General features: G+C 33.4%; 1 protein-coding gene across 11 annotated transcripts in view; it reads left to right on the top strand.

Annotated features, from left to right (window-relative positions):
* TULP4 (TUB like protein 4) overlaps positions 1–25,266 on the top strand; it is a 196,817-nt gene that overhangs the window by 46,435 nt on the left and 125,116 nt on the right. The window lies entirely within an intron of this gene.

Below are 25,266 nucleotides of genomic sequence, written 5' to 3'. Positions count from 1 at the left end.
TAGTCCTGGAGATTTTTCCTTAGGGAGTTGATTAATAGCTTGTTCTATTTCTTTTTCTAAAATGGAACTATTTAAGCAATTTACTTCTTCCTCTTTATTTTGGGCAGCCTATATTTTTGAGGTTATCAAATTTATTGGCAGAAGTTGAGCAAAGTAACTCCTAATTAATCCTTTGATATCCTCTTCATTAGTGGAGAGTTTTCCCTTTTCATTTTTAAGACTAACAATTTGATTTTCCTCTTTCCTTTTTCTAATCAAATTTACCAAAAGTTTATCTATTTTGTTGATTTTTTTCATAAAACCAACTCTTAGTTTTATTTATTAATTCAATAGTTTTTTAACTTTTACTTTTATTGATCTTTTATTTTTAGAATTTTGACTTTAGTATTTGGGGGGTTTTAATTTGTTATTTTTCTAGCTTTTTAAGTTGCAAGCCAAGTTCATTGATCTTTTTTTTCTCTATTCAAATAAGCCTCTAGAAATATAAAATTTCCTCTTATTACCGCTTTGGCTGCATCCCACAAATTTTCTTATGTTGTCTTATTATTATCATTCTCTTGGGTGAAATTATTAATTGTGTCTGTGATTTTCTGTTTCACCCATTCATTCTTTAGGATGAGATTATTTAGCTTCCAATTACTTTTTGGTCTATTTTCCCCTAGATTTTTGTTGAATGTAGTTTTTATTGCATCATGATCTGAAAAGAATGAATTTACTATTTCTGCCTTTCTGCATTTAATTTTGAGGTCTATGTCCTAATAAATGGTCAATTTTTGAATAGGTTCCATGAGTTGCTGAGAAGAAAGTGCACTCCTTTTTGTCTCCATTCAGTTTTCTCCAAAGATCTATCATACCTAACTTTTCTAATATTCTATTTACCTCTTTAACTTCTTTATTATTTATTTTGTGGTTTGATTTATCTAATTCTGAGAGTTCAAGGTTGAGATCTCCCACATTATAATTTTGCTGTCTATTTCTTCTTGTAACTCTCTTAATTTCTCATTCAGGAATTTAGAAGCTATACCACTTGGTGCATGTATGTTTATTATTGATATTGTTTCATTATCTATGCTATCCTTTAGCAAGATATAGTTTCCTTCCTTATCTCTTTTAATTTGATCAATTTTTGCTTTTGCTTGATCTGAGATAAGGATGACGATCCCTGCTTTTTTGACTTCACCTGAAGCATAATAGATTCTGCTTCAGTCTTTTACTTTTACTCTGTATGTAACCCTGCTTTAAATGTGTCCTGTAAAAAACATATTGTAGGATTCTGGCTTTTGATCCAGTCTGCTCTCTGCCTCTGCTTTATGGGAGGGTTCATCCCATTCACATTTACAGTTAAAACTACTAATTCTGTATTTCCTGCCATTTTATAACCCCAAGATTGTACTTTTCTTTTTCTTTTCCCCCTTCCTTCCCTCCCCAGTATTAAACTTATGGACACCACTTGCCTCACGCAGTTCTCTCTGTTTAAAATCCCTCCCTCCTCCTTAGAATACCTCCCCCTTTCTTATACCTTTCCCTTATTATTTCTGCATTCCCTTCTATTTAGCCTACTCTTTTCCTTTTCCCTTTTCCTCTCCCACTCTTTAATAAGATGAGAGAAGTTTCTCGGTAAACCAAATATGTCTAATATTTTCTCTTTGAGCAAATCTGATGAGAGTAAGATTCACACTATGTTCATCCCCCTGCCTTAATTCCCTCAGATGTGATAGGTTTCCTTTGCCTCTTCATGAGATGTAATTTCTCTTTTTACCTCCACTTTTCACTTTATCTATTACAATCACCTTTCCATTTTAAGTCCCTTTTTTATATTATAACAATAAAGTCAAATTATACATGTGCTCTTTATGTATATGCATAACAGAAATACAGTTTTCAAGAGTTCTTTTTATCTTTTTATGCTTCTCTTGATTCCTATATTTGGAGGTCAGTTTATTTATTTAGCTCTAGTTTTTCATTAGAAATAAACAGAATTCACCTGTTTCATCTTCTTCCCTGGAAGAAAATGATCAGCTTACCTGGGCAGTTTATTCTTGGCTGCATTCCAAGTTCTTTTTGCCTTTTGGAATATCAGATTCCAGGCCCCTTTGATCCTTTAATGTGGAAGCAGCTAGATCCTGAATGATCCTTATTGTGGTACCTCGGTATTTGAATTGTTTTTTTCTGGCTTTTTTTCCTTAGTCTGATAGTTCTGAAATTTAGCCACTATTCCTTGGAGTTTTTATTTTGGGGTCTCTTTCAGAAGGTATTCGATGAATTCTTTCAATGTTCCTTTTATCTTCTGATTCTATTACATCTGGGCAGTTCTCTTTGATAATTTCCTGAAAAATAGTGTTTAGACTCTTTTTTTCATCATGATTTTCAGGGATCCCAATAATCCTTAGATTATCTCTCCTAGATCTATTTTCTAGGTCTGTTGTTTTTCCAAAGATCTTTAACATTTTTAATTTCTTTTTGTATATGTCCAATTGAGTTTTTAAATGAGTTGTTTTGTTCTATGGAATTTTTTTCCATTTCACAATTTTTTTTATTGAGTTAATTTCTTTTTCCAGTTCACAAATCCTCCTTTCCTGGGATTCTTTATCTTTTCCAATTCACAAATTCTGTTTCCCTGGTAGTTCTTTACCCTTTCCATTTCACATTTCAGGAAGTTGTTTTCTTTTTCAAATATTTCTTTTAGTGAGTTATATGCCTTTTTCATAACTCTCTTGCCAAGCTTCCCTTTCCTTTCCCCATTTTTCTTCTAGCTCTCTTTTAAGATCCTTTTTAATTTCTTCTAGGAGAGCCTTGTGTGGTGGGAACCAGGTTATATCCCCTTTGAGGTTTTATCCAGAGACTGTCTGCTATTAGTCTCCTCAGGGTTGGAAATCTCTTCTCTTTTGCTTTTTATTTTTAATTCATTTAAAAAAAATTTTGGGGGGTCTTTCCTTGGGCTCTGTCTTTAGGGCAAGGAGGTTCTCAGCTTCCTCTACAGAACAGGAACAGACGAACACTGACTATTCTGTGAACAGGCTACAAAGAGCAGCCATGCTGTGGAAGAATGGCTGCCCTGGGAAGAGCTGTCACCCTGCAGAGTGCAGCTGTGGCCCTGCAGAGTGCAGCTGTGCTGTGATCATGCAACTGTGCTGTGATCATGCGACTGTGTTGTAATCATGTGACTACACTGTGATCATGCTGAGTCATTCCCGGTGCTGGGTGGGTATGCCAGTCCTGTGAAACTCTGGCGTTTTGGGGTATACTCTACCTTAAGTGTTTGTGTAACTTCTCTGCTGATCTATTGCTTTGCAACCAAAGCAGAGCTGCCAACCTGTGGTAGAGTCCTCCTAGCAAATTCTCCATCTGAGAAGACTGCACCTTGCCCCTGTCCACTCAACATGGGCTATACTCTGTGTTCTGCCTCCCTGCCTGTACTAGCCTCCTCCCACCGGATCAAGACAGACCTTTTCTGGCAATCTTCCAGATTATTTTCAGCTGGTAATTTGTTGTATTCCCAATATTTGTGGATTCTACCAATCAAGCACTATTTCAAAGGCTGAATTTGGTAATTAGTGGTGAGGATACTAGGGGAGCTCAGAATGAAGCATGTGTGCTCTCTGCCATCTTGACTCTGCCCTCAACAGGAGAATTTTTATCAATTTTTTTCAGGCATACAACTCAGAAATTATACTTTTATTCTTCTTAAAATGTATTAATAAAATTTTAGTTACTGACTCAGATTCAGTTTGAAAATTTAAATCCTTATTTGCATTTTATTTGTGCCATTCCAATTCTCTATGTCCCACAAATAAAAAGTTGTAATAAAATATTGCATTTTATCCCCTGGAGTGAAAAAGATGTAATTGAAGAATTTTTATATTTTTGTCAGGCTGAAATTTAGTCAATTTGCTGAAGGTTCCAGCTAGATAATTAAAACATCTTTCTCTTCTTGGTTTTTGCTCTTTCTAGTCATTCCATTCATCATCTTTAACAACACAACAGTATTCCATAACATTTAACTTCTTCAGATATTCCTTTATGATAGATTCCGCATCAATTTCAATTTTTTGCTACCATATAAAGAATATATGCATTTTTGAATATAAAAATTAGTGTGCATGTGGGCCCCTTTCCCATTTTTTGTTGTTTTTAGGGTGTAGACATGATAGGAGCTTTGCTATATCAAAGGTAGACACACAGTTTAAAGATTTTTGGGTATAGTTCAGAATTTGAGAAAACTGTTTTAAAACATGAGTTCAAAATACAAAAATTGATTAGTCCCTATTAGCAGTTTTGATGAACTTCAATATATTCTTTTAAGTGTCAGTGGTCCCCATTTTCTTTAATAATTTTGGTTCCATTTGATTTTTTAAAATTATTTTTACTTTATGTTCATGTCCATTTTCTTTCTATCATTATTCATTTTTGCAAGATTTTGAATTCCAAATTTTTTTCTCTTCCTCTTTTACTTCCCTTTTCCCCAGGATAGCAAGCAACCTGATATAACTTATACATGTACAATCATTTCTTTAAAACATATTTCCATATCAGTTATATTGGGAAATAAAAATCAGAAGAAATGGGAAATACCATAAGAAAGAAAAAAACAAACAAAATATAAGGTAAAAATAGTATGCTTTGATCTGCATTTAGTTTCCACAGTTCTCTGGATACATATGGCATTTTCCATCCCATGTTTGTTGGATTTGTCTTGGATAAGTATATTGCTGAGCAGAGCTAAGTCTATCATATTTCATCATTATATAATCTTCTTTTTACCTGTGTACAATATTTTCCTGGTTCTGCCCACTCCACTCAGCATAGTTCATATACATTTTACATGCTTTTTTGAAATCAACCCGGACATCATTTCTTATTGGAAAATAATATTTCATTACATTCATATACCATAGCTTATTCAATTATTCCTCAACTGATGGGCATCCACTCAATTTTCAATACCTTGCCACTACAAAAAGAGCTGGTCCAAACATTTTTGCACGTATTGGGTCCTTTGCCCTCTTTTTTGATCTCTTTGGGATTGAGACCCAGCAGTAACTGCTGAATAAAAGGTTGATAGCCCTTTGGGTATAGTTCCAAATTGCTTTGCAGAATGACTGAATCCATTCACAGCTCCTTAACGATTTGATTTATCTTTTATTTAAAAACAAAAGCTCCTGGTTATATTTATTAATTTTTTTTTTACTTTAACTTTTGTTATTCTCTCCTTTCATTTTTTAGGATTTCTATTTTGGTGTGTAATTAAAATCTTAAACTTATTCATTGTCCCTCCTATCACCCCAGGAAATTTAATGCCAAATCTGTTGATATGCTGGCCTTCTTTCTCTCTCTTGCTTTGATGAAATGACTTAGAGATAAAATTTTACACCAGTTCTTCTTTGACCACTTTGGTATGTTGTCTCATTGTTGTCCTTTGGTATGTTGTCATTATTATTATTATTTTTTAATTCATTGGGGTTTTTTTTTGTTTTTATTAAAGCTTTTTATTTACAAAACATATGCATGATTAATTTTTCAATATTGACTCTTGCAAAACCTTCTGTTTCAAAATTTCCCTTCCTTACCCCCACCTCCTCCCCTAGGTGGCATGTAGTCCAATACATGTTAAATATGTTAAAATATTTGTTAAATCCAATGTATGTATACATATTTATACAGTTATCTTGGTGCCCAAGAAAAATCAGATCAAGAAGGAAGAAAAAAAATTGCAAAAGAAAACAAAATGTAAGCAAACAACAATAGAGAGAGTGAGAATACTATGTTGTGGTCCACTCTCAATTCCCATGGTTCTCTCTCTGGGTGTAGATGGCTCTCTTCATCACTGCACAAGTGATCTCATCTCATTGTTGAAGAGAGCCACATCCATCAGAACTGATCGTTGTATAGTCTTCTTGTTGCCATGTACAATGGTCTCCTGGTTCTGCTCATTTCATTTAGCATCAGTTCATATAAGGCTCTCCAGGCCTCTCTGAAATCATCCTGCTTGTTGTTTCTTACAGAACAATAATGTTCCATAACATTCTTATGCCATAACTTATTCAGCCATTCTCCAAGTGATGGGCATCCACTCAGTTTCCAGTTTCTTGCCACTACAAAAGGGCTGCCACAAAAATTTTTGCACATGTGGGTCCCTTTCCTTCCGTTAAGATCTCTTTGGGATATAATCCCAGTAGAAACTCAGCTGGATCAAAAGGTATGTATAGTTTGATAACTTTTTGAGCATAGTTCCAAACTGCTCTCCAGAATGGCTGGATCCATTCACAACTCCACCAACAATTTGTCAGTGTCCCAGTTTTCCTACATCCCTTCCAATATTTGTCATTATCTTTTCCTGTCATCTTAGCCAATCTGATGTGTGTAGTGGTATCTAATTTGCATTTCTCTGATCAATAATGATTTATTTTTAATAAAATTATTGCTTGTTCCTATATTATGTTTTTTGACCAAGTAACCTAATTAAAATTTAATTTTTGCTTCAAAGACCCTTTGTTGAATATAATTTTGTTTCATTATTGTCCACAAAGGATACATTTAATATTTCTGCTTTTCTGAATCTGTTTTTTTTTAATGTTCTAGCACAGTTGTATATGCCATGCACAGCTGAAGATAGGAATATTCTTTTCTATTCCTATTCATTAGTCTCCTGGTTTCTATCAATTCTAATTTTCCTAAAATTTTATTCAAATCCTTTGTGTTCTTTTAATTTATTTTGTAATTAGATTTATCTAGCTTTGAGAGGCCCCATTATAGTTTAACTCTATTTCTCCCAACTCATTTAACTTTTCCATTAAGAATTCAGTTTCTATGCTACTTGATGTGCGTGTATTTGTATGTATATGAATGTATATATGTATATTTGTGTGCATGCATACATATACATAGTGTTGATATTGATTCATTGCTTATAGTATTTTCCAGCAAAATTTAGTTTATTTTTTCAAATTAGGTTTATTTTTGCTATCGCTCTGAGATTAATACTATCCTTCTGTTTTTTTTTTCTTAACTTCAACTGAAGCATAATGGATTTTGCTCCTCCTTATTTTAACTCTTGTGAGCATTGTTTTGCATTAAGTATGCTTCTTGTATACAACATATTGTTTGATTCTTGTTTCTAATCCATTTTGGTATTCTCTTTCATTTATGAGCAAGTACATCCTATTCACATTCAGTGCTATGACTATTATGTATTACTCTACATCCTGTTCTTATACTTTTCTAGTCCTTTGATTCCTCCTCTCTTTAAGAAGGTTTTCTTCTGTTCTCTTATTTCTTTCTTTTCTTTGAGCCTTTTCAACTCCTTTTCCCCACTTGAGTTCATCTCTGTATGTATGGGGTGTGGGAAATTTTGGAGAACCTTCATTTCTGTATATATTCTTCCCTCTTGTGGCCAGTTAAAGATAAGAGTGAAGTTCAAGTGTGTCTCAATCCCCTTTCTTTTCAGTTATATAAACTTTTCTTTTCCATTTCAATTATATGAGATATTATCCCTCATCCTTCCTTTCCCTTTCCCCTTGGTGCATCTTTAGGAAGCATTTGTGCTAGGCTTTTGTTCTTCTTGGGCCTTTTGATTTCTTTCTTGGGGTATTGATTTTTGTGTCATTTTAGAATTTCAGGAACATCTCAGGCCAGATGCCTGAATATTTTTAGTGTTCCCTAAGTTGTGTAATCTGGAAAAAGTCTGTTCAGTACACCCATCGTTTGAGCTCTGCAACTTCCTTGCTTAAGTTTGGATCTAAACAATATACTGAGGGATATATCTTTAGTTGGAAGTTCAACTAGACTGAAGCTAGACTTAAGCTATTCTTAGCCAGCTGGATAGCTCTGAAGATGGAGTGACAAAACTATAGGTTCACTCTTTTGTTGTCTGATTCTTGCAAGTTCCTTTCTGTGGGTATGGATAGTATTTCTTATCATAAGTCCTTCAGAGACCTCTTGGATCATTGTATCACTGAGAATAGCAAAGTCATTCATAAGTGATCATTCTATAACATTGGTATTTGTACACAATATATATTTCACTTTGCTTGAGCTCAGGGAGGACTTTCCAGGGTTTTTTGTGTGCATCCTATTCATCATTTCTTACTATCTTTATATCATTTATTATCTTTTATTGTCATTTATTATTTTATTATCATTGTCACATACCAAATTTATTTAGCCATTCCCCAAGTGATGGACATCATTTCCAGTCCTTTTCCCCATGAAAAGAGCTGCTATGAATATTTTTGTACATATAGGTCCTTTTTCTTTTTTTTTTTTAAATCTCTTTTGGGATGCATGCCTAATAATAGTATTGTTAGATCAAAGGATATGTGTGGTTTTATATCTATTTCAGCATAGTTCATATCTTTGATCATTTATCAGTTGTGGGATGGCTAAAAAAATAAATTTTATAGCTCCCTATGCATTTGAGAAATAAGACTTTCTATCAGAGACACTTGCTTCAAAACTCTTTTAATAAATATTGTTGTTAACTGTTTTTCTCCTCCTCCCCTGTGTTTATTGTATTCTCTCTCTCCTTTTACCTTATCCTTCCTCAAAAGTGTTGAGCTTTTGACTCTTCTCTACTCCAATATGCCTTCTTTTCTATCACCTTCCCCACTTCCCATATTCCCTTCCCCTTCTACTTTCTTGCAGGGCAAGATAGATTTCTGTATTCATAGTGAGAGTGTATATTATTTCCTCTTTGAGCCAATTCTAATCTGAGTAAGATTGACTCACTTCCCCCCCCCCCTTCCTTTTCTTCCCTTTCACTGTAAAAGCTTTTTTTTTTTTTTTTTTTTTTTTTTTTTGCTTTCTTTATGGAAGATCATTTATACCATTCTCTTTCCCATTCTTCTAGTACATTTCTCTCTCACCCCTTAATTTTACTTTTTTAGATATTATCCCTTCACTCACATCTGTGTCTTCTTTCTAGAATTACTCCTTTTAATGCCATAATCATGAGAAAGTTATTATGAATTACAAGTATTATCCTTTCTTGTAGGGGTGTAAACAGATAATGTTATTAATTAAGTTCCTTATGATTTCTTCTTCCTGATTACCTTCTTATGCTTCTCCCGAGTCCTATATTTTAAAATCAAATTTTTTTATTTAGCTCTGTTTTTTTTTTTAATACAAATGCTTGAAAGTCCTCTATTTCATTAAATATCCACATTTTGTCCTGAAGAATTATATCATTTTTGTTGAATAGGTGATTCTTGATTGTAATTCTACCTCCATTGCTCTTCTGAATATTATATTCCAAACCGTCCAATCCTTTAATGTAGAAACTGCTAAATCTTGTCTTACCTGACTGTTGCTCCACTATACTTGGTATTGTTTCTTTCTTACAATATTTTCTCCTTGACCTGGGAGTTCTGGAATTTGGCTATAATATTCCTGGGAGTTTTCATTTTAGGATTTATTTCAGGAGGTAATTGGTGTATTCTTTCAATGATTATTTTCTCCTCCAGTTCTAGAATTTCAAGATAGCTTTCCATGATAATTAATTTTTTTTTCCCCAAATATGATTTGTCTTATTTTCTCAATAGAAAATTTTCTCTTAGAATAATTTTGGAAATCTCCTTCCTCTCTCATTTCCTCATTCTTCCTTCCTTCCTTTTTTCTTTTTTTAAATTAATTTTATGATTATAACTTTTTTTTTTTGACAATACATATATATGCATGGGTAATTTTTATCCCTTGCACTCAACTTCTGTTCGGAATTTTCCCTTCCTTCGCTCGATCTCCTCCCCTAGATGGAAGGCAGTGCCATACATGTTAAATATGTTGTAGTATATCCTAGATACAATATATATGTGCAGAAACGAATTTCTTGTTGCATAGGAAGAATTGGATTCAGAAGGTAAAGATAACCTGGGATGAAAAACAAAAATGCAAACAGTTTACACTCATTACCCAGTGTTCCTTCTCTGGATGTAGCTGATTCTGTCCATCATTGATCAATTGGAACTGAATTAGATCTTCTCTTTGTTGAAGATATCCAATTCCATCAGAATATATCCTCATACAATATTGTTGTTGAAGTGTATAATGATCTCCTAGTTCTGCTCATTTCACTCAGCATCAGTTCATGTAAGTCTCTCTAAGCCTCTCTGTATTCATCCTGTTGGGCATTTCTTATAGAACAGTAATATTCTATAACATTCATATACCATAATTTACCCAACCATTTTCCATATGATGGGCATCCATTTGTTTTCCAGTTTCTAGCCACTACAAAAAGGGCTGCCACAAAAATTTGGGCATATACAGGTCCCTTTCCCTTCTTTAGTATTTCTGTGGGATATAAGCCCAGTAGTAGCACTGCTGGATCAAAGGATATGCACCATTTGATAACTTTTTGGGCGTAATTCCAGATTGCTCTTCAGAATGGTTGGATTCTTTCACAACTCCACCAACAATGCATCAGTGTCCCATTTTCCCACATCCCCTCCAACATTCATCCATGATAATTTCTTGAAAGAGCATGTGTAGGCTCTTTTTTGTGATCATGGCTTTCAGGTAGACTAATATTTTAAAAATTATCTCTCCTGGATCTATTTCCAAGATCAATTGTTTTTTCATTGAGCACATTGATCTCTATTTTTTTCATTCTTTTGATTTTATATTATTGTTTCTTGATTTCTCATGAAGTTATTAGCTTCCATTTGCTCAATTCTGATTTTTAAGGATTTATTTTCTTCAATCTTTTGGTACTTCCTTACACATTTGGCCAGTTTGGGTTTTAGAGCATTAAATTTTTGTATTTCTTTTTGCACTCTCATTTCTCCTCCCAATTTTTCCTCTGTCTCTCTTGCTTGATTTTCAAAATCCTTTTTTGAGCTCTTCCATGGTCTGAGACCAATTCTTATTTTTTTTGGTGGCTTTGGATGTAGTAGCTTTGACTTTGTTATTTTCTTCTGTGTGTATATTTTGAACTTTTTTGTCACTATACTAAATTTCTGAGTCAGAATCTTTTTCTGTTGTTTGCTGATTTTTCCCACCCTATTACTTGGCTTCTAACTCTTTGTTAAAGTGGGGCTTTATTTCCAGGGTGGAGAGTTCAATGTCCCAAACTTAAAGGGTTTTGTGCAGCTGTTTTCAGAGATCCTTTTTAGAATTCTGTACTGTGAATTAGCACTACTACCCAGATCTGAGGATGGGAAAAGCAACAATGCTGCACCAATGCAAAGGAGTCCCCTCAATCTGTAGCCATTTGCTGCCCTCGCCGTGCAAGCTGAAGTCTCTGAAAGTCTCTGTTGCTTCATTCCTGCTGCTGCTGACATTGCCAAAAAACTATGGCTCCCAAAGCTTGCTCCTGGCTTGTAGGGGCTCCCCTCACACCCTAGTGCAACAAACCTTTCCTGCTGTCCTTCCAGGTTTTCCTTGGCATCTCTGGTCTGAAAGGTCTAAATCTTCCTTACTGCTGGTTCAAAGGCCCAAGGCTGCTCCTAGTTTTCTGGGCCCCCACTGTGCTCCAGTCCTACTTTGGTACAACACACCTTTCCTGCCAAACTTCCAAGTTGTCATTATCTGGAAATTGTTCCACTCTGCCTTCTTGTGGATTCTGATGCTCTAAAATTTGTTTAGATACATTATGTAGAGGTATTTGGAGGGATTTGGGGGAGAACTCAGGTGAGCCCCTACCTTCTTTCTGCCATATTGGCTTTTTCACCTCTGTAATCTAGATTTAAAGAATCATAGAGTAATGTGTTTGTGAACTTTGCTATAGAATTAAAATCAGTATTTAGTGATTTCAGTTTTAAAAAATCACCTGCTACTAAGTTACTTAAGTATTTTGTTTATTTGATTTTAATAGTATGATTGGGAGTATTGAGATTTTAATCTCTTCTGCTTAGTCCTTTCCTTCCATACTCAGAAATAGTTAATTATCTTCTATGTTTTGTATTGTAGGAAGGCCTCCTATTAATATGGATTTGGTTTAAGGAATTTAAGGAATTTTAGTTCTCTGTTACTCATATAGAAGCTAAACTGCAGGGTCTTAACAAGAATAATTGTTGACTTCAGGTTTTGGCTTAATTTAACTATTAGATTTTAATGTTTCATCTAGTATTGTTTATTGTCAGTTTAAGTGGGTAGATACAAATGAATTTGAGAGGCCTATAGAGAAAAGGAACATGGAAAGATAAATCAGAGAACTATAGATTTAAAGATAATACTAGAGATCATCTAATTATACTACATTGTTCAGGTAATAAACCTGAGAAAAAATGAATTCCTTAAGATCATACAGTTAAAGGCAAGCATTGGGGTTAAAGCCAAGCTCTCCTGACTCTTAATATAGGTAATCTGGTTAAAATGAACTATAATATACATTTTAGATTTATGGCATTTAATTACATTAACAAGAAGTTACTATATTATTATTAGAATTGTGCACTCATTAGTGTTAGAATACAGAAGATAATTATGCAGGACATGGTGTCTTCCTCCTTTTGATTAATTTCAGTTTATCCTGTATATATCTTGCTCATACATGCTTATTTTTCATATTAGACTGAGCTTTTTGAGTACAGGGACTATTTTTGTGCTTTTCTTTGTACTCATTGACTGATAATAAGTTTGTAATATATTCATGGTTGACAATATTAATAGAAAAATAAGTCATATAAGACACTAAAGTATTTGTTGCTAAAATATGTAATACGCATTCTAAAGGCTGTTTAATTTTAAAAGACAATTTCATGGAGGAGGATAGGCTTGAACTGGGCTTTGAGGGAATAGAAGAATTTAAACAGAGGGAAGAGAGGAATACATTCTAGGCAAGGGTGGGGGGAACAACATGAGCAGAGTCATAGAGAAAATAATGAATTTTATGTATTTGTGGTACAGCAAAGAATCTGAACATAACTGAAATGGAGGGGGTAGTATATATTATAAAGTAGTGGAAACTAGATAGATAGGTACAGCCAGTAAATGACAAAAAGATATAGTTTTTCAATAATCAGGCATTTGTTAAATGTTTTCTATATGTCAGATATTGTACTAGTAACTAGAGATAACCAGTACAAAAATAAAACATTCCCTATATAAATATTTTTACATTTTGTCATTGGAACCAATATGTACACATAATAAAGAAATATAAAATACATACACCCAGAGTAAATAACAATGTCATGGATAAGTGACAGCCTATGAAACAGCAAAGGTACAAGGGCAGGATGTTGGGAATGAAAAATAAGCAAGTAGGACAGTATATACATATATATATATGTACATAATATACTAGGAAAGGTAGTCTAAAGCTAGGTTTTGAAGGACTTGGTGTTGAATAGAGGAATTAGATTTTTTTTTCTTTAGATGTAAGAGAGTTTCTTAAAGCTTGCCTAAAGCAGCATCTTCTTTTTTTTTTTTTTTTTTCCTGAGGCAATTGGGGTTCAATGACTTGACCTGATCATAGCATTTCAGGAAGGTTGCCTTAAGTTTGATGAACTTAAACCTAAGAATGGATGAATAAGGTATCATTTTGTGTTCTACTGACTTAAAGTATATGTATCCTTATTCACAATTATGATCTCTGTTAATTATATGACTGCATTCCATTGTCATTCTTGGACTTTCCACACCTATTTTACATCTTCAATGTCTGCTTAGCCTACTCCCTCACATATAATATGAACAGTTGCCACCAGTGTTCCTGATCTGAAATGGCACTTATGATTGTTGACTGTCAAGAGCCTGGAATCTGAGGCATGAAGTGGGTGGGATTATAGGGCCAGGATAGTAATTAGTACATATCTGAATTAAGGGAGAATGAGGATATTTGAATATCTGGGATAGTTACCTGGTATATCATGGGTGTGAGTTGTAGAGCATTGTCAGTTATCTGCATATTAGATTAACTTCCTTATCTATATGCTATTTTATCTAGGTTTCTTGCACAATCCACTTTGTTGCCATTTACTTTTAACTAAATAAGTTGAGTTTTGACAGATCTATTCAATGTGAATATACATGGCTTCATCAATAGAGTTCTGGTTCACTGAGTTGGGTCCATAAGTGGTACACTTCTTACAGCAGGACTTTGTTGAGTAATTAATTAAAATAATTCTAATAGGTTGTAAGAGAAGTTAAGAGTGGGGAAGCATTGAAAGAAAAGAGAAATGGAAAGCCAGCCTGCACTAAGCAACAACAGTTCGTATTTCTAATTGGATCCACCCACTCATTTGGCTCTGAGATTCTAAAACAAACATGTCTGTGCCTTTCACTGAGCATTATGCTGCTGTGAGTTTTTATTGTACATTCTGGCAACCTACATTGGTTTCTTTTCCTTATTGTTGCTGTTTTACGGAATTCTTACAGACTTTTGTTGTTTTTTCCACTTGGCCTACTTAGATATTGTCTATTTGAATGCAGAGCCTAGTTCTACCAGGTCATCTTTTTTTCTTAATGCCTACAGCCAGGTTCCTTACCTGTAGCATAGTGAGTGCTTTAAAAAATGCTTATTGATGATTTGAGTCTTCCTAATCAACTTTGGCCCACTCACTTTCTTAGTCTCTATATACATAGTCATAATTCTATATTCAAATGAAAAAATAATGCTGAGCTCTTAATATCCTGCCTCATCGAATTTTTTTTTCTATTGCTTTTAAGTTTTAGAGGAAAATTATAGTGTTTAGAATTGGAAGAAGATCTTAATGACCTAGAAACCATCATTATAAGAGGCAGCTAGAAGGCTTAATAGACAGAACCCTTCTGGGCTTAGAGTCAGGAAAATCTGAGTTCTAATGTGACCTCAGACACTAATTGAACAAGTTACTTAATTTCTTTGTCTTAATCCACTGGAGAAGGAAATGGTAAACCACTACATTATTTTTACCAAGAAAACTCCATATGGGATCACAAAGAGTAGGATTGACTAAACAACAACAAACCATCGTCCAAGCATGCCACTTAAAAAGCACAGGTCCTAGAATCAGACCTGAGTTCCAATCCTACTTCAGGCACTTACTAGCTGTGTGACACTGGGCAAATCATTTATTCTCTTTGTGACTCAGTTTCCTCATCTCTGTAATGGAGTTAATAATGGCACCTATCTTCCAGGATTGTTGTGGAGTCAAATATATTAACATGTGAAATGCTTCATAAAATGTCAAAATACTATACAAATGCTATTACAAATAGTACTGCTATTGCTGTTGTTATTAAGAAAACATAAAGGTCTAAAAAGCATTTGTTACATGTTTCTACACAAGTTTACATTTTTTTTTCTCCCTTTAGGAAATTTATTATAAATGTCATTTATGGCTTCTTAGGAAAATACATGATAGATATGCCATGATAATTATTCTAGTCTTAAAACACTTTGAAGAAAAATAATCACTCCTTTCCTTATGCGTAAAACAGTTACAAAAATCTTCTTATAGATCTTTTTTTTCCACTATTGAAATTGCTGAAGAATATTTGATTCCTGTCTCTTCCAATAGTGGTGAAATTTTTATTCAAAAGACTGAAATTCCTAATTGGGGGGGCATTGATAGTAACTAAAGTTACTGGGGGTTTTTTTGTTTGTTTTTTGAGTAGTATGGCATAATTTAAAATTTGCCTCCACCAAGTTTGTTTTATTTTATACTTGCTGAGCTTCTTTTTATTTACAAATCTTTAAAAACTTGATAAATACTAAATAGGCATTGTTAGGTCTTTTTTTGTCAAGTAATTTTCTGATATAGTCTGAAGAAGAAAGAAATTATTTCAAGTTAGGAATGCCTTCTGCTTTTCTATCTAGTGTCCTACCTTTTAAACTTTTTTCCTTTTTTCATCTCAAAACTCTTTGACATTTTCCCCCACCCCACCCCTCTCTAAACTCTGATAACCCGCACTTTTTTTTCCTTGCTGAAGACAATTCTACAAGGCTCCATCTCCTTTTTTTCTTTAGCATTTTGTCTTTTTCACTGTATTTTTTTTTAAACTTTAATCTCTTAATTAACTTCTTTCCTTGATACTTTAAAAACATACCCATCTCCACCATCTGTGAAAAACGTTCACTTTCACTAACTAGGTATAGTAATAGTGGTACATGCCTATAATTCCTGCTTCTAGGAAGACTAATAAGCTGGTCATCACTTGAATTTAAAATTCTAATTTAGACTGGGTTTAACTGATTGGGTGTGTAAGCCCTCTAGGGCAGCCTGTAATAAGCTGCCTATTATAAATGAGTGAACTAATCCAGGTCAGAAAAAGAGCAATTAAAAATTCTTATGCTGATTAATAGTTGTGTTGGGTCAATGAGTTATACTTCCAAGCTTGATGAAATAGGAAAAGACAGTCTCAAAACAAACAAAAACTCTCTTCACACCATTATTCCATATCTGTTACCTTTTTTTAGCCAGACTCCTAGTAGGAGCAGAACCTAACACTACATTCTTGATCTCTGTTCATTCCCACTGTCTTCAAATGGCAGAAATTTACCGAGGTTGAGATGAACTATGGCAGGGGTTGGTGAGATTCATCCAGATAACTGAGAAACAGAGAAAAGGGGTATAAATGTGGTGATATAGTATTCCACTAAGCCAGAGAGATGATGCCCAGCATCTAGATGAAGCTGAAGTGATTTTGGTCCTCCCAAAATCACTTGGGACAGAGTACAAAGTTAATGAATTGATTCCCTACTTGTGAGAGGAGGCTTAAGTGACTTTGTGATCCAGTCCCTTGGGAAATCATCCTGGAGGAGGGAATTAGAAAATGAGCAATAGAGGAAAATGAAGAAAAAAGACTGAACTGACCAAAAATCTAAGAGGAAAATTAAAGATTTTAAACATAAGCAATTAAACCAACAGGGAAGATATTAATAGCAACAGGCAATATTGCCTCCAGATCAGTGGAAGAATTGAGGAATTTATGAATAAATATTGCAAGATAAAGGGGAATGAATCAACATCTGATGAGGCAGAGGACCCTTTATATCCCCTAGAGAACATGAGACCATAGCAGGATATTCAATTGTATAAAAGAGAGATAAGAATTGTTGAAGCAGAATTTATGGATTTACACAGCAGAAATAATTGGCAGAATAGAAAAATTTGAATTCACAGCAAATATTAACCAAAGAAACAATGAAGAAGATAACTGATTGGTAATGGAAATACATGAAAGTGAAAGATTAGCCAGAAGAAAAATATAAACTACCCAAATTGATGGCCAAACCAAAAACGATCTTAAATCTTCCTTCTCAGAAGGGGCAGGGTGAAGGGAGAACCATCTTTTGGTCCTGATGGGTTCACAAGAGAATTCTTCAAAAGTTAAGTAGTACCCATATTTAAGAAATTATTCTCAAAAATTGTGAAAGCAGTCTATGAGATTCATTTTATGAGACTAAGGTACTCTTCATACCTAAACCTCAGAAGGCTACAAGACAGGAGAATTTTAGACCAATAGCATTAATGAATGTTGATTTAAAAATTTTAAATAAGTTCTTGTCAAATAAAATATAGATTTATCCAAGAAATCATTTATTATGATCAAATTGGATGCGGAGTATGTAAATATGATTTAACATTTAGAAAATAACATAATCATAGTAAAAACAAGATTCAAACCATAAGATTATCTCAATTGATGTGGGAAAAGCTTTAATAAAGTACACTACTCTTTACTTTGGATTGTATAGTCATATACTTTAAAAAAATTTCACAAAAGTTATCTAAAACCAAAAGCAAATGTCATATGCAATAAGGGATACACCAGAATCTTTCTCAGTAAATACAGGATTAAAACATAAATGCTTGTTCTTGCCACTATTATTTGATATAGTTCTTAAAATGTGAACAATAACAAGATAATTGAAATATATTGAAGGTATAAAGATAAAGAGATGATATTGTTATTCCTGTTTACAGATATAGCACCTACTATCTGTTAGGAAAATCACAAAATAAAAAATACAAAGAGACATTATATATTTTTCACAGCTTTGAAATATATCCTTAACAAAATTAAGGTATTGTGGCAATTGCACAGACAAAATTAATGTCTCTAGAATATGAAGAGAAGTATTTGATTATGAAATAATTTAGTGTCAAGTATGTCTGATAAGAATTTGGTCCAGATACATAAATCACATATATACATATGTGTGTGTGTGTGTGTGTGCGTGATTTATGTATCTATTTGTCTACACATCTGTGTACATATATATGTGTGTGTGTATATATATATATAAAGTATAGATTTAGATATGTAAAATCAGAAGCTATTGTCTGATAAGTAGTCAAAGGCTATGAACAACCAGTTCTTAAAAAAAACAAACCCTAAATTCTATTTTAATTTTTCCCCAGTTACATGTCAAGGAAATATTTAGCATTCATTTTTACAAGATTTTGAGTTCAAATTTTTTCTCCCTTCCTTCCTTTTCTCTTTTCCAAAGATGATAGACAGTTTGATAGTTTATACATGTGCTGTCATGTAAAACATATTTCCATATTAGTCACAGTTGTGAAAGAAGTAGAAGGAAAAAAAAAAAAACTAGGAGAAAGAATAAGGTAAGTGAAAAAAGTATGCTTCAACCTGCATTCAGAGTCCCATCAGTGTCTGGATGTAGATAGCATTTTCTTTTCTGAGTCTTTGTGCTTGTCTTTGACCCTTGTGTTGATGAGAAGAGCTGAGTCATTCATGTGAATAAGCAGTTTTCAAAAGAATTGCGAAGTATGAACCACTATTCTCTTTTTGAAGAGAACCAATGACATCATGAGGTGTGAACGAATTAGATTTAAGTGAGGCAGAGTTGCACCGTCAGCATCACTCTCTTTGGCACAATCATTGGCATCCAGTGGAAGACAAAAGCTGGGACAAATGGTAATGTCCTGGAATGCACTGGATGGCTTTGGTGTCTTTGATGTTTGAAGAGTCCATAATACTTGCTCCATCTGTCTTCATGGCCATTGGAACAAATTGTCCTTATCTGCTCATTCTGCCTCTGAAAGTCTTCATATGAGTTGTTATACCTTTATCTCACTGATAGGTTTGAGGCCTGTGCTTTAAGTAATGCACCAAATCATTATAAGAGAAATGGAATTCAAAACAACCCTTACTTCAAACCCAGAAAATTAGCAAAAATGATAGAAATTGGAACATTCTATGCAGGAAGGAATTATGATTAGGTAGACATAGTCATATGTTGTAGCTTTCAATATGAATTGGTACAACTGTTTCGGAAATAATTTGGAATTATAACAATAAAGTGCATCAAGTATGCATATTCTTTTTTGTGATCAACTATTTCATTACTGAGCTCATAATTCAAGGAGGTGATTGAGAAGAAGAAAGTCACCTTATATATCAGAATTTATGGTGGCAGGATAGTAGAGAATTGGAAACAAAGGAGATACTCTTTGATTTGAGACTGGCTAAGCAAATTGCAATTCATGAATATTATGGAATATTACTGTGATGTGTAAGAAATGATTGTGATAAATACAGAAAATCATGGAAAGATTTCCCTGAATTCAAACAGAATAAAATAAGCAAAGCCAAAGCCAAGAATAATGCAGACATGAACAACTATATATGCAAAAAGTTAAAAGTGAATGTTACAAAATTATTAAAAAACCAGGTATGACCGAAAAGATATGACCTGAGAAGACATTCCCAACCCACCTTTTTCATTGATGGAAATTCACAAATTCTGTATATTTGCATATATTTTCAGAGTTTTTTGATGTTTGATGAATTATGTGTATTTCCCTCCTTTTTTTTTTTAATCTTAAAAATTTTATTTGTTATTTGGGATGACTTTTGTCAGAAGAGGAGATATATTGGGGAAAAGTGTAAAAAAATCAGTAAACATTTTTAAAAAAGCATTCATTGAGCCCTTACTCTGAAATAAAAATGGATTTTTATACTTGGAATCTCTATGTTGGAGAGCTTTCTTTTTCTCATTTTAGAAGTATATACTTATTTGAACATCTTGTTTTCAAAATTGTCTTTATCTTATTTCTTGTAATTTGTTCTATGAATTTATTTTCCTTTTCTCTTTTTAGGGCATTGTTATTAGTTTTCTTATTCTCTCCAATTCTCCCCCAACCCCCATTAAAAAACAAACAAAAATCTTGTAAAAAATAATTATGGTCAAGAATATAAATCCTCAAAGTGATCATGTCTGAAAAAGCTAGTTCTTGGGAGCTATCTCCATTTTGTGATAAGTCATTTCTGCTTTGGCCAGAAACTCTGAAGGACTTTCCCTACTAATTCACTCATTAATTTACTTATTTAATAAATTTTTGGACTAGGTAAAAAAGGAGATTTTTTTGCCTCAATTGCTACCTGGCCTTAGTCACTGAATGGGTACAGGCTTAGTCAAACTGAGACCTGTGGAAGACCTTCGTTAAAAAGGCCAAGGTCTCCCATTTCATCCAGGACCATCTCCAGTGCCCTGATCTGTATCTGGCCTTTGGACCCAGATGGCTCTGGAGGGGAAAGTGAGACAGGGACTTTGCACAGCCTTCACACAGTCTTCCCGCCCTTACATCCAATTCATTTGCATACCCTGGCATCTTCTCCCTGATGTTGTGGTCCTCTTCAATAATGACAAACAACAACCACAATGATAGTTCAGCTCTACTGGGTTATGCTTTGCTATAGGATGTTTTGGATATTACTGGTTCTATGATAATTCTTTATAATGATTAGTGTCTTGTGTTCATTTTTACTAACTTCAGTTTTGTACTAGGGCTTTGTGCCAAGGTGGCTGTATTTTTGGGTGAGGTGGTTGAACATGCTTAATTTTATTCTTGGTTATCTTGTTTCCTAGTTTGAACACTCAGGTGGAGGACTGGAAGATTGTGAGCCATGCTCTTTTTTCCTTTGAGATTAAGTATACTGAATATTCATGGGGTTTTTTTTGGCAGCCAGAAGATCCAATCTAGTTGTGTCCTGATCTGAAAGCTTTGCCCAGATTAGTGGTTTTTAAGGGTAGAACTTTGCATGCAATGTATCTCAGACTTTGGCCCAACTCTGGGTCTGCTGGGTGACTTCTTCTTAATTTGCCTTCATTGGCAGTAGCTTTTCTGGCAAGCCTCTTTTCCTATTGCCCATAGGCTTCTGACTAACTTCTTGTGCAGTTCTAGTTGGAAAAGGTCACTTTAAGTAGTTTCTACTTGGATTTCTTGATTGTTATTTTGTCTGGTAATGTTTTAGGTTTCTGCTTGAATAAGTTAGTGAAAGCTTGTTCAGTCATCTGAGTGGTAGAAATGTCATGATTTTTTTTTAGGCTTATAGCAGACTTTTCTGTTCATCTTTTCTCATCTTACTTTATGTCTATTTTTGTACTTTTATACATTTTTTTAAACATCTAAATTAATGAGTGACTTTTTGGTGAATCCTATATGTAGCTTGCCTCTTTTTCTTTACTCTAAAAACTCAAAAACTTAGAGGTCTCACTTTCTTCCTCACCACCCAATCCTACAGTAAAGAATTATTATTCCCTTTTCTCAAGGCATCATCATTTGTGTGTGTGTGTGTGTGTGTGTGTGTGTGTGTGTGTGTGTGTGTGTGTGTGTGTGTGTGTGTGTGTGAGAGAGAGAGAGAGAGAGAGAGAGAGAGAGAGAGAGAGAGAGAGAGAGAGAGAGAGAGAGAGAGAGATGGAGGGGAGGGGAAAGGAAGAAGTGCGTTTCCTTGTATGGGTATGCTTAATATAGACTTATCTTTAACCTGTTTCGTTATCCTGTTTCTTTGAACTTTGTCTCTGTGATAAGGTCAGTTTTGTCACCTTGCTTTAAGTCTTCATTGTCTTAATTTGTATATTTGTGTAGAGAATTTTGAGTATATGGGTTTTTTTTACTGTCTTCCTTGGATTTTTCCTGCAATCTGGGATTTTGACTCCATGTCCTCTGACTTGGGATCCAGGGTACGTTCCACTGCAATATGAGTTTCTACGATAGTTTTTTTGGATGAGAATATAATATATAAATAGAATCTGATGGAAGAACATAGTACTAAAACCAAATAAAATCGATATAGATTAATGCACTGAATTAAGTGTTTGATAATATAGCTATCTAAATTAATATAGTAAATGCAGTATTTGAAAGGCATTGTTTCAAGGTGTTTTTTTTTTCAAAAAATTGGAAAAAAAAAGAAACAGGGAAATTACTATTCTTCTGACTATGCATATCATACTGAAGGAATTACATTCATGTTGGTCATAAAACTGTATGCCTTCTCTGATTAATACCCTCTGGTCACTTTTGCTGTCTGACTTTTTCCTATTTGTATATTAAATTTGTATTATTCTGTTTCATTTTTTTATATTGCTTTTTCTTCTCTTTTAAAAATTCTTTCCTTTCATTTGCTAAGGTTTTGAAGACTAGAACCCTAATTTATATTTAAATTCACAATCTTTACACATTGTATGTGTAAAGTAGATGCTATTTGAGTCACTGAAATGATAAAGATCCATTCAGATTTCAAGACTTATGCATACTAAAAATCATGAATCCATGTCACAAGAAATGTTTAGAAAACTTATTCTTTTTGTTTGCATAAAGTAAGGCATTTTAGAATATATAAAGGTAAAGAATCGCTCACAGATTCATATTGAATTCAGAATTATGATTTAGGGTTTTTTTTCAGTTATTTGTCATGTCTGATTCTTCAAAGATATTGGAATGGTTTGTCATTTTCTTTTTCAGCTCATGATAAATAAGAGAACTGAAGCAATAACATTAAGTGACTTGCTCAAGATTTTATAGCTAGTAAATTTTAAATTTGAAGCTTGATTTGATTCCAGGTCTCCTGATTTCAGGAGTGATAACTCTCTCTACTATGCCACCCAGATGTCCATAATTTATTTAGGCAGTAATTATAAATTTTTCTACTGAATTTATTTCAAATAATATTTAACTTTTATTATAAAATAGAACTATTAAGTTACTGAAATTTTAAGCAATCTAGAATCATTGAGTTTTTGACAGTTTATAAGAAGCGAGAACAAACAAAAAGAATACATCATTAACACTTATTTTATACGTATTCATAGTTCTGAGAAGTGAAGAATTCTAGATCAGCTTATATCTTCTTTCACATATTAGTTTAAAAAATTTTGTGTATGTTGATAAATAGACTAATTTATTTCACCTTGTGAGGAAGAGGGAATAATGCCAAGTACATCCTATTCAATAGGTGTTTGAAGGTGGAGTCATACAAAAACTAGTGAAAGAAGAAATGGCATTCTTTGGCTAAATACCTCAAAATGCTTAAAAGTTTGGGGTTATTTGAAAGCCTTTTTCAAGATCAAATTCCAAAGGCATTACTGTTTATTTTGTAAGCCAGTCAAAAGCTTTAACAGTGATATTATCACTTTGCATTTTTCCTTTTCTACAGGCATTTCGCCTATATTTGCTTTCCATTTCAGGATTAAAGAGATTGTCTGCTGTTATAACTTGATGAATGGTAAAATTCTTCACATTTCTTAATAAAACACTATATTTTATTTTTGAACTAATCAGAAACACAGGAAGTTTGGTTTATTTAATCAGATGTAGTGATTGAGGAAATTGTGAGAATTACAATAGTTCTTGATTAAAACCCAGAAGTTTTTTTCAAAATTTTTTTCAGCTTGTGCTTTTTGAATATTTTTAAGATCTTTATTATTATTTAAGATTTATTATTATTATTTATTTACTATTATTATTATTTAAGATCTTTATTATTATTTGAATATTTTTAAGATCTTTAGCTAAGCATAAGAGTTTCATTCTTGGAGTATTATTGTTCTTTAAGAAATGATCAACACGATGCTTTCAGAGAGTCATGGAGAGACTTACATGAATGATGCTGAGTGAAATGAGCAGGACCAGGAGATCATTGTATACTTATACAATAATATATGATAATCAATTCTGATGTATGTGGCCATTTTCAACAATGAGATGAATCAAATCAGTTCCAATAGAGCAGTAATGAACTGAACCAGCTACACCTAGCAAAAGAACTCTGGGAGATGACTATGAACCACTATATAGAATTCCCAATCCCTCTAATTTTGTCTGCCTGCATTTTGGATTTCCTTCACAGGCTAATTGTACACTGTTTCAAATTCTGATTCATTTTATCATTTTATTTATTCCATTTTTTCCCCTAATGCTTTTTGAGGACAGATACTTCAGTACAAGTTCTTACATGTTTCAATGTTTTTGCTTTTCAGAATGTATATTTTTGGAGACTGTTCAAATATGTTCATAGGTTGAGAGGAAAGTGTTTTGTAAACATTATAGCATTATGTATATGTCAATTAATAATATAAAAATTGTTTAATCTATATGCTTGCATATTCTCTTATATTTTTCTATCTTGATCTCTAATATTGCTTTTTCTTTTGATAAATTACCTAATTAGTTCTATAGGAATAATATCATAGATTTAAAATTAGAAGAGATCCTAGTGATCACATAGTCCAACATTTACGTTTTGTTTATTTTGAAACTTTTTATTGATGCCTTTTATTTTTACATTAGTCTTTGCTGAATATGCCTTTTCTCCCTTTTTTTTTGGTAAAAACATCAACAAAAATTAAGCACAATCATTATTATGCCAACCATATTAGACAGGTTTATCAACATTCCACACCATTGTGCCAACTTAAGATTTTCCTCCCACTTCTACTTCCAATGAAATAAGGCTGATGCATTTCCATATCTTTTATCTTAGGCCAATTTAACCTCCTCCTTTTAGATATATTAAAAAAACTTAGGCCCAGGGAGAATATATGACTTGCTTGCTTGTAGCAAGCACTAGAGCCACACTTTATATAATTTCTGTCTACACATCTTGTGTTATTTTCACTTCATCATAGTGTTGTCCTTTTATTACTTGAGAAGATGATTTAGTTAATAATAAATTTTATTAAATACTTGTTATTTATTAAATACCTACAGAGCCAGGCCAGGAATTGTGCTAAAGTTCTGAGGATATAATTTTTAAAATTCAGTCCTTGCACTTGAGAAACTTACAATTTAATGGCAGAAGGCAGTGCTCAAAAGGAAACTGAAAGGAGGGAGAAACGCCAGAGGGTACCCAATACTAGACTATGGTGTTAGAATCAAAAGCAAGTAGAGCAGCTGACAGCAAGTGAAATTATCTGGAAGAGTCTGAGCCCTCCATAAAGGAAACCTTAGGAGGACCTGATTGCTCTGTCCTCTATTCTACCTATCAAGGGAGAGTCAACTAGAGTTGCAGAAGTGGTACTGAGTATCAAAGCTGAATCAGACTTCAGGTTGACGAGATTTTAGGAGATGAACCTCAACCTAGGGGAGAGAAGATGTT

This window comes from Sminthopsis crassicaudata, chromosome 4 (genome assembly GCF_048593235.1).
Source record: "Sminthopsis crassicaudata isolate SCR6 chromosome 4, ASM4859323v1, whole genome shotgun sequence".
Classification (NCBI taxonomy): Eukaryota; Metazoa; Chordata; class Mammalia; order Dasyuromorphia; family Dasyuridae; genus Sminthopsis; species Sminthopsis crassicaudata.
Note: the sequence above shows the minus strand (reverse complement) of the source record. Positions and strands in the feature narration are given on the sequence as shown.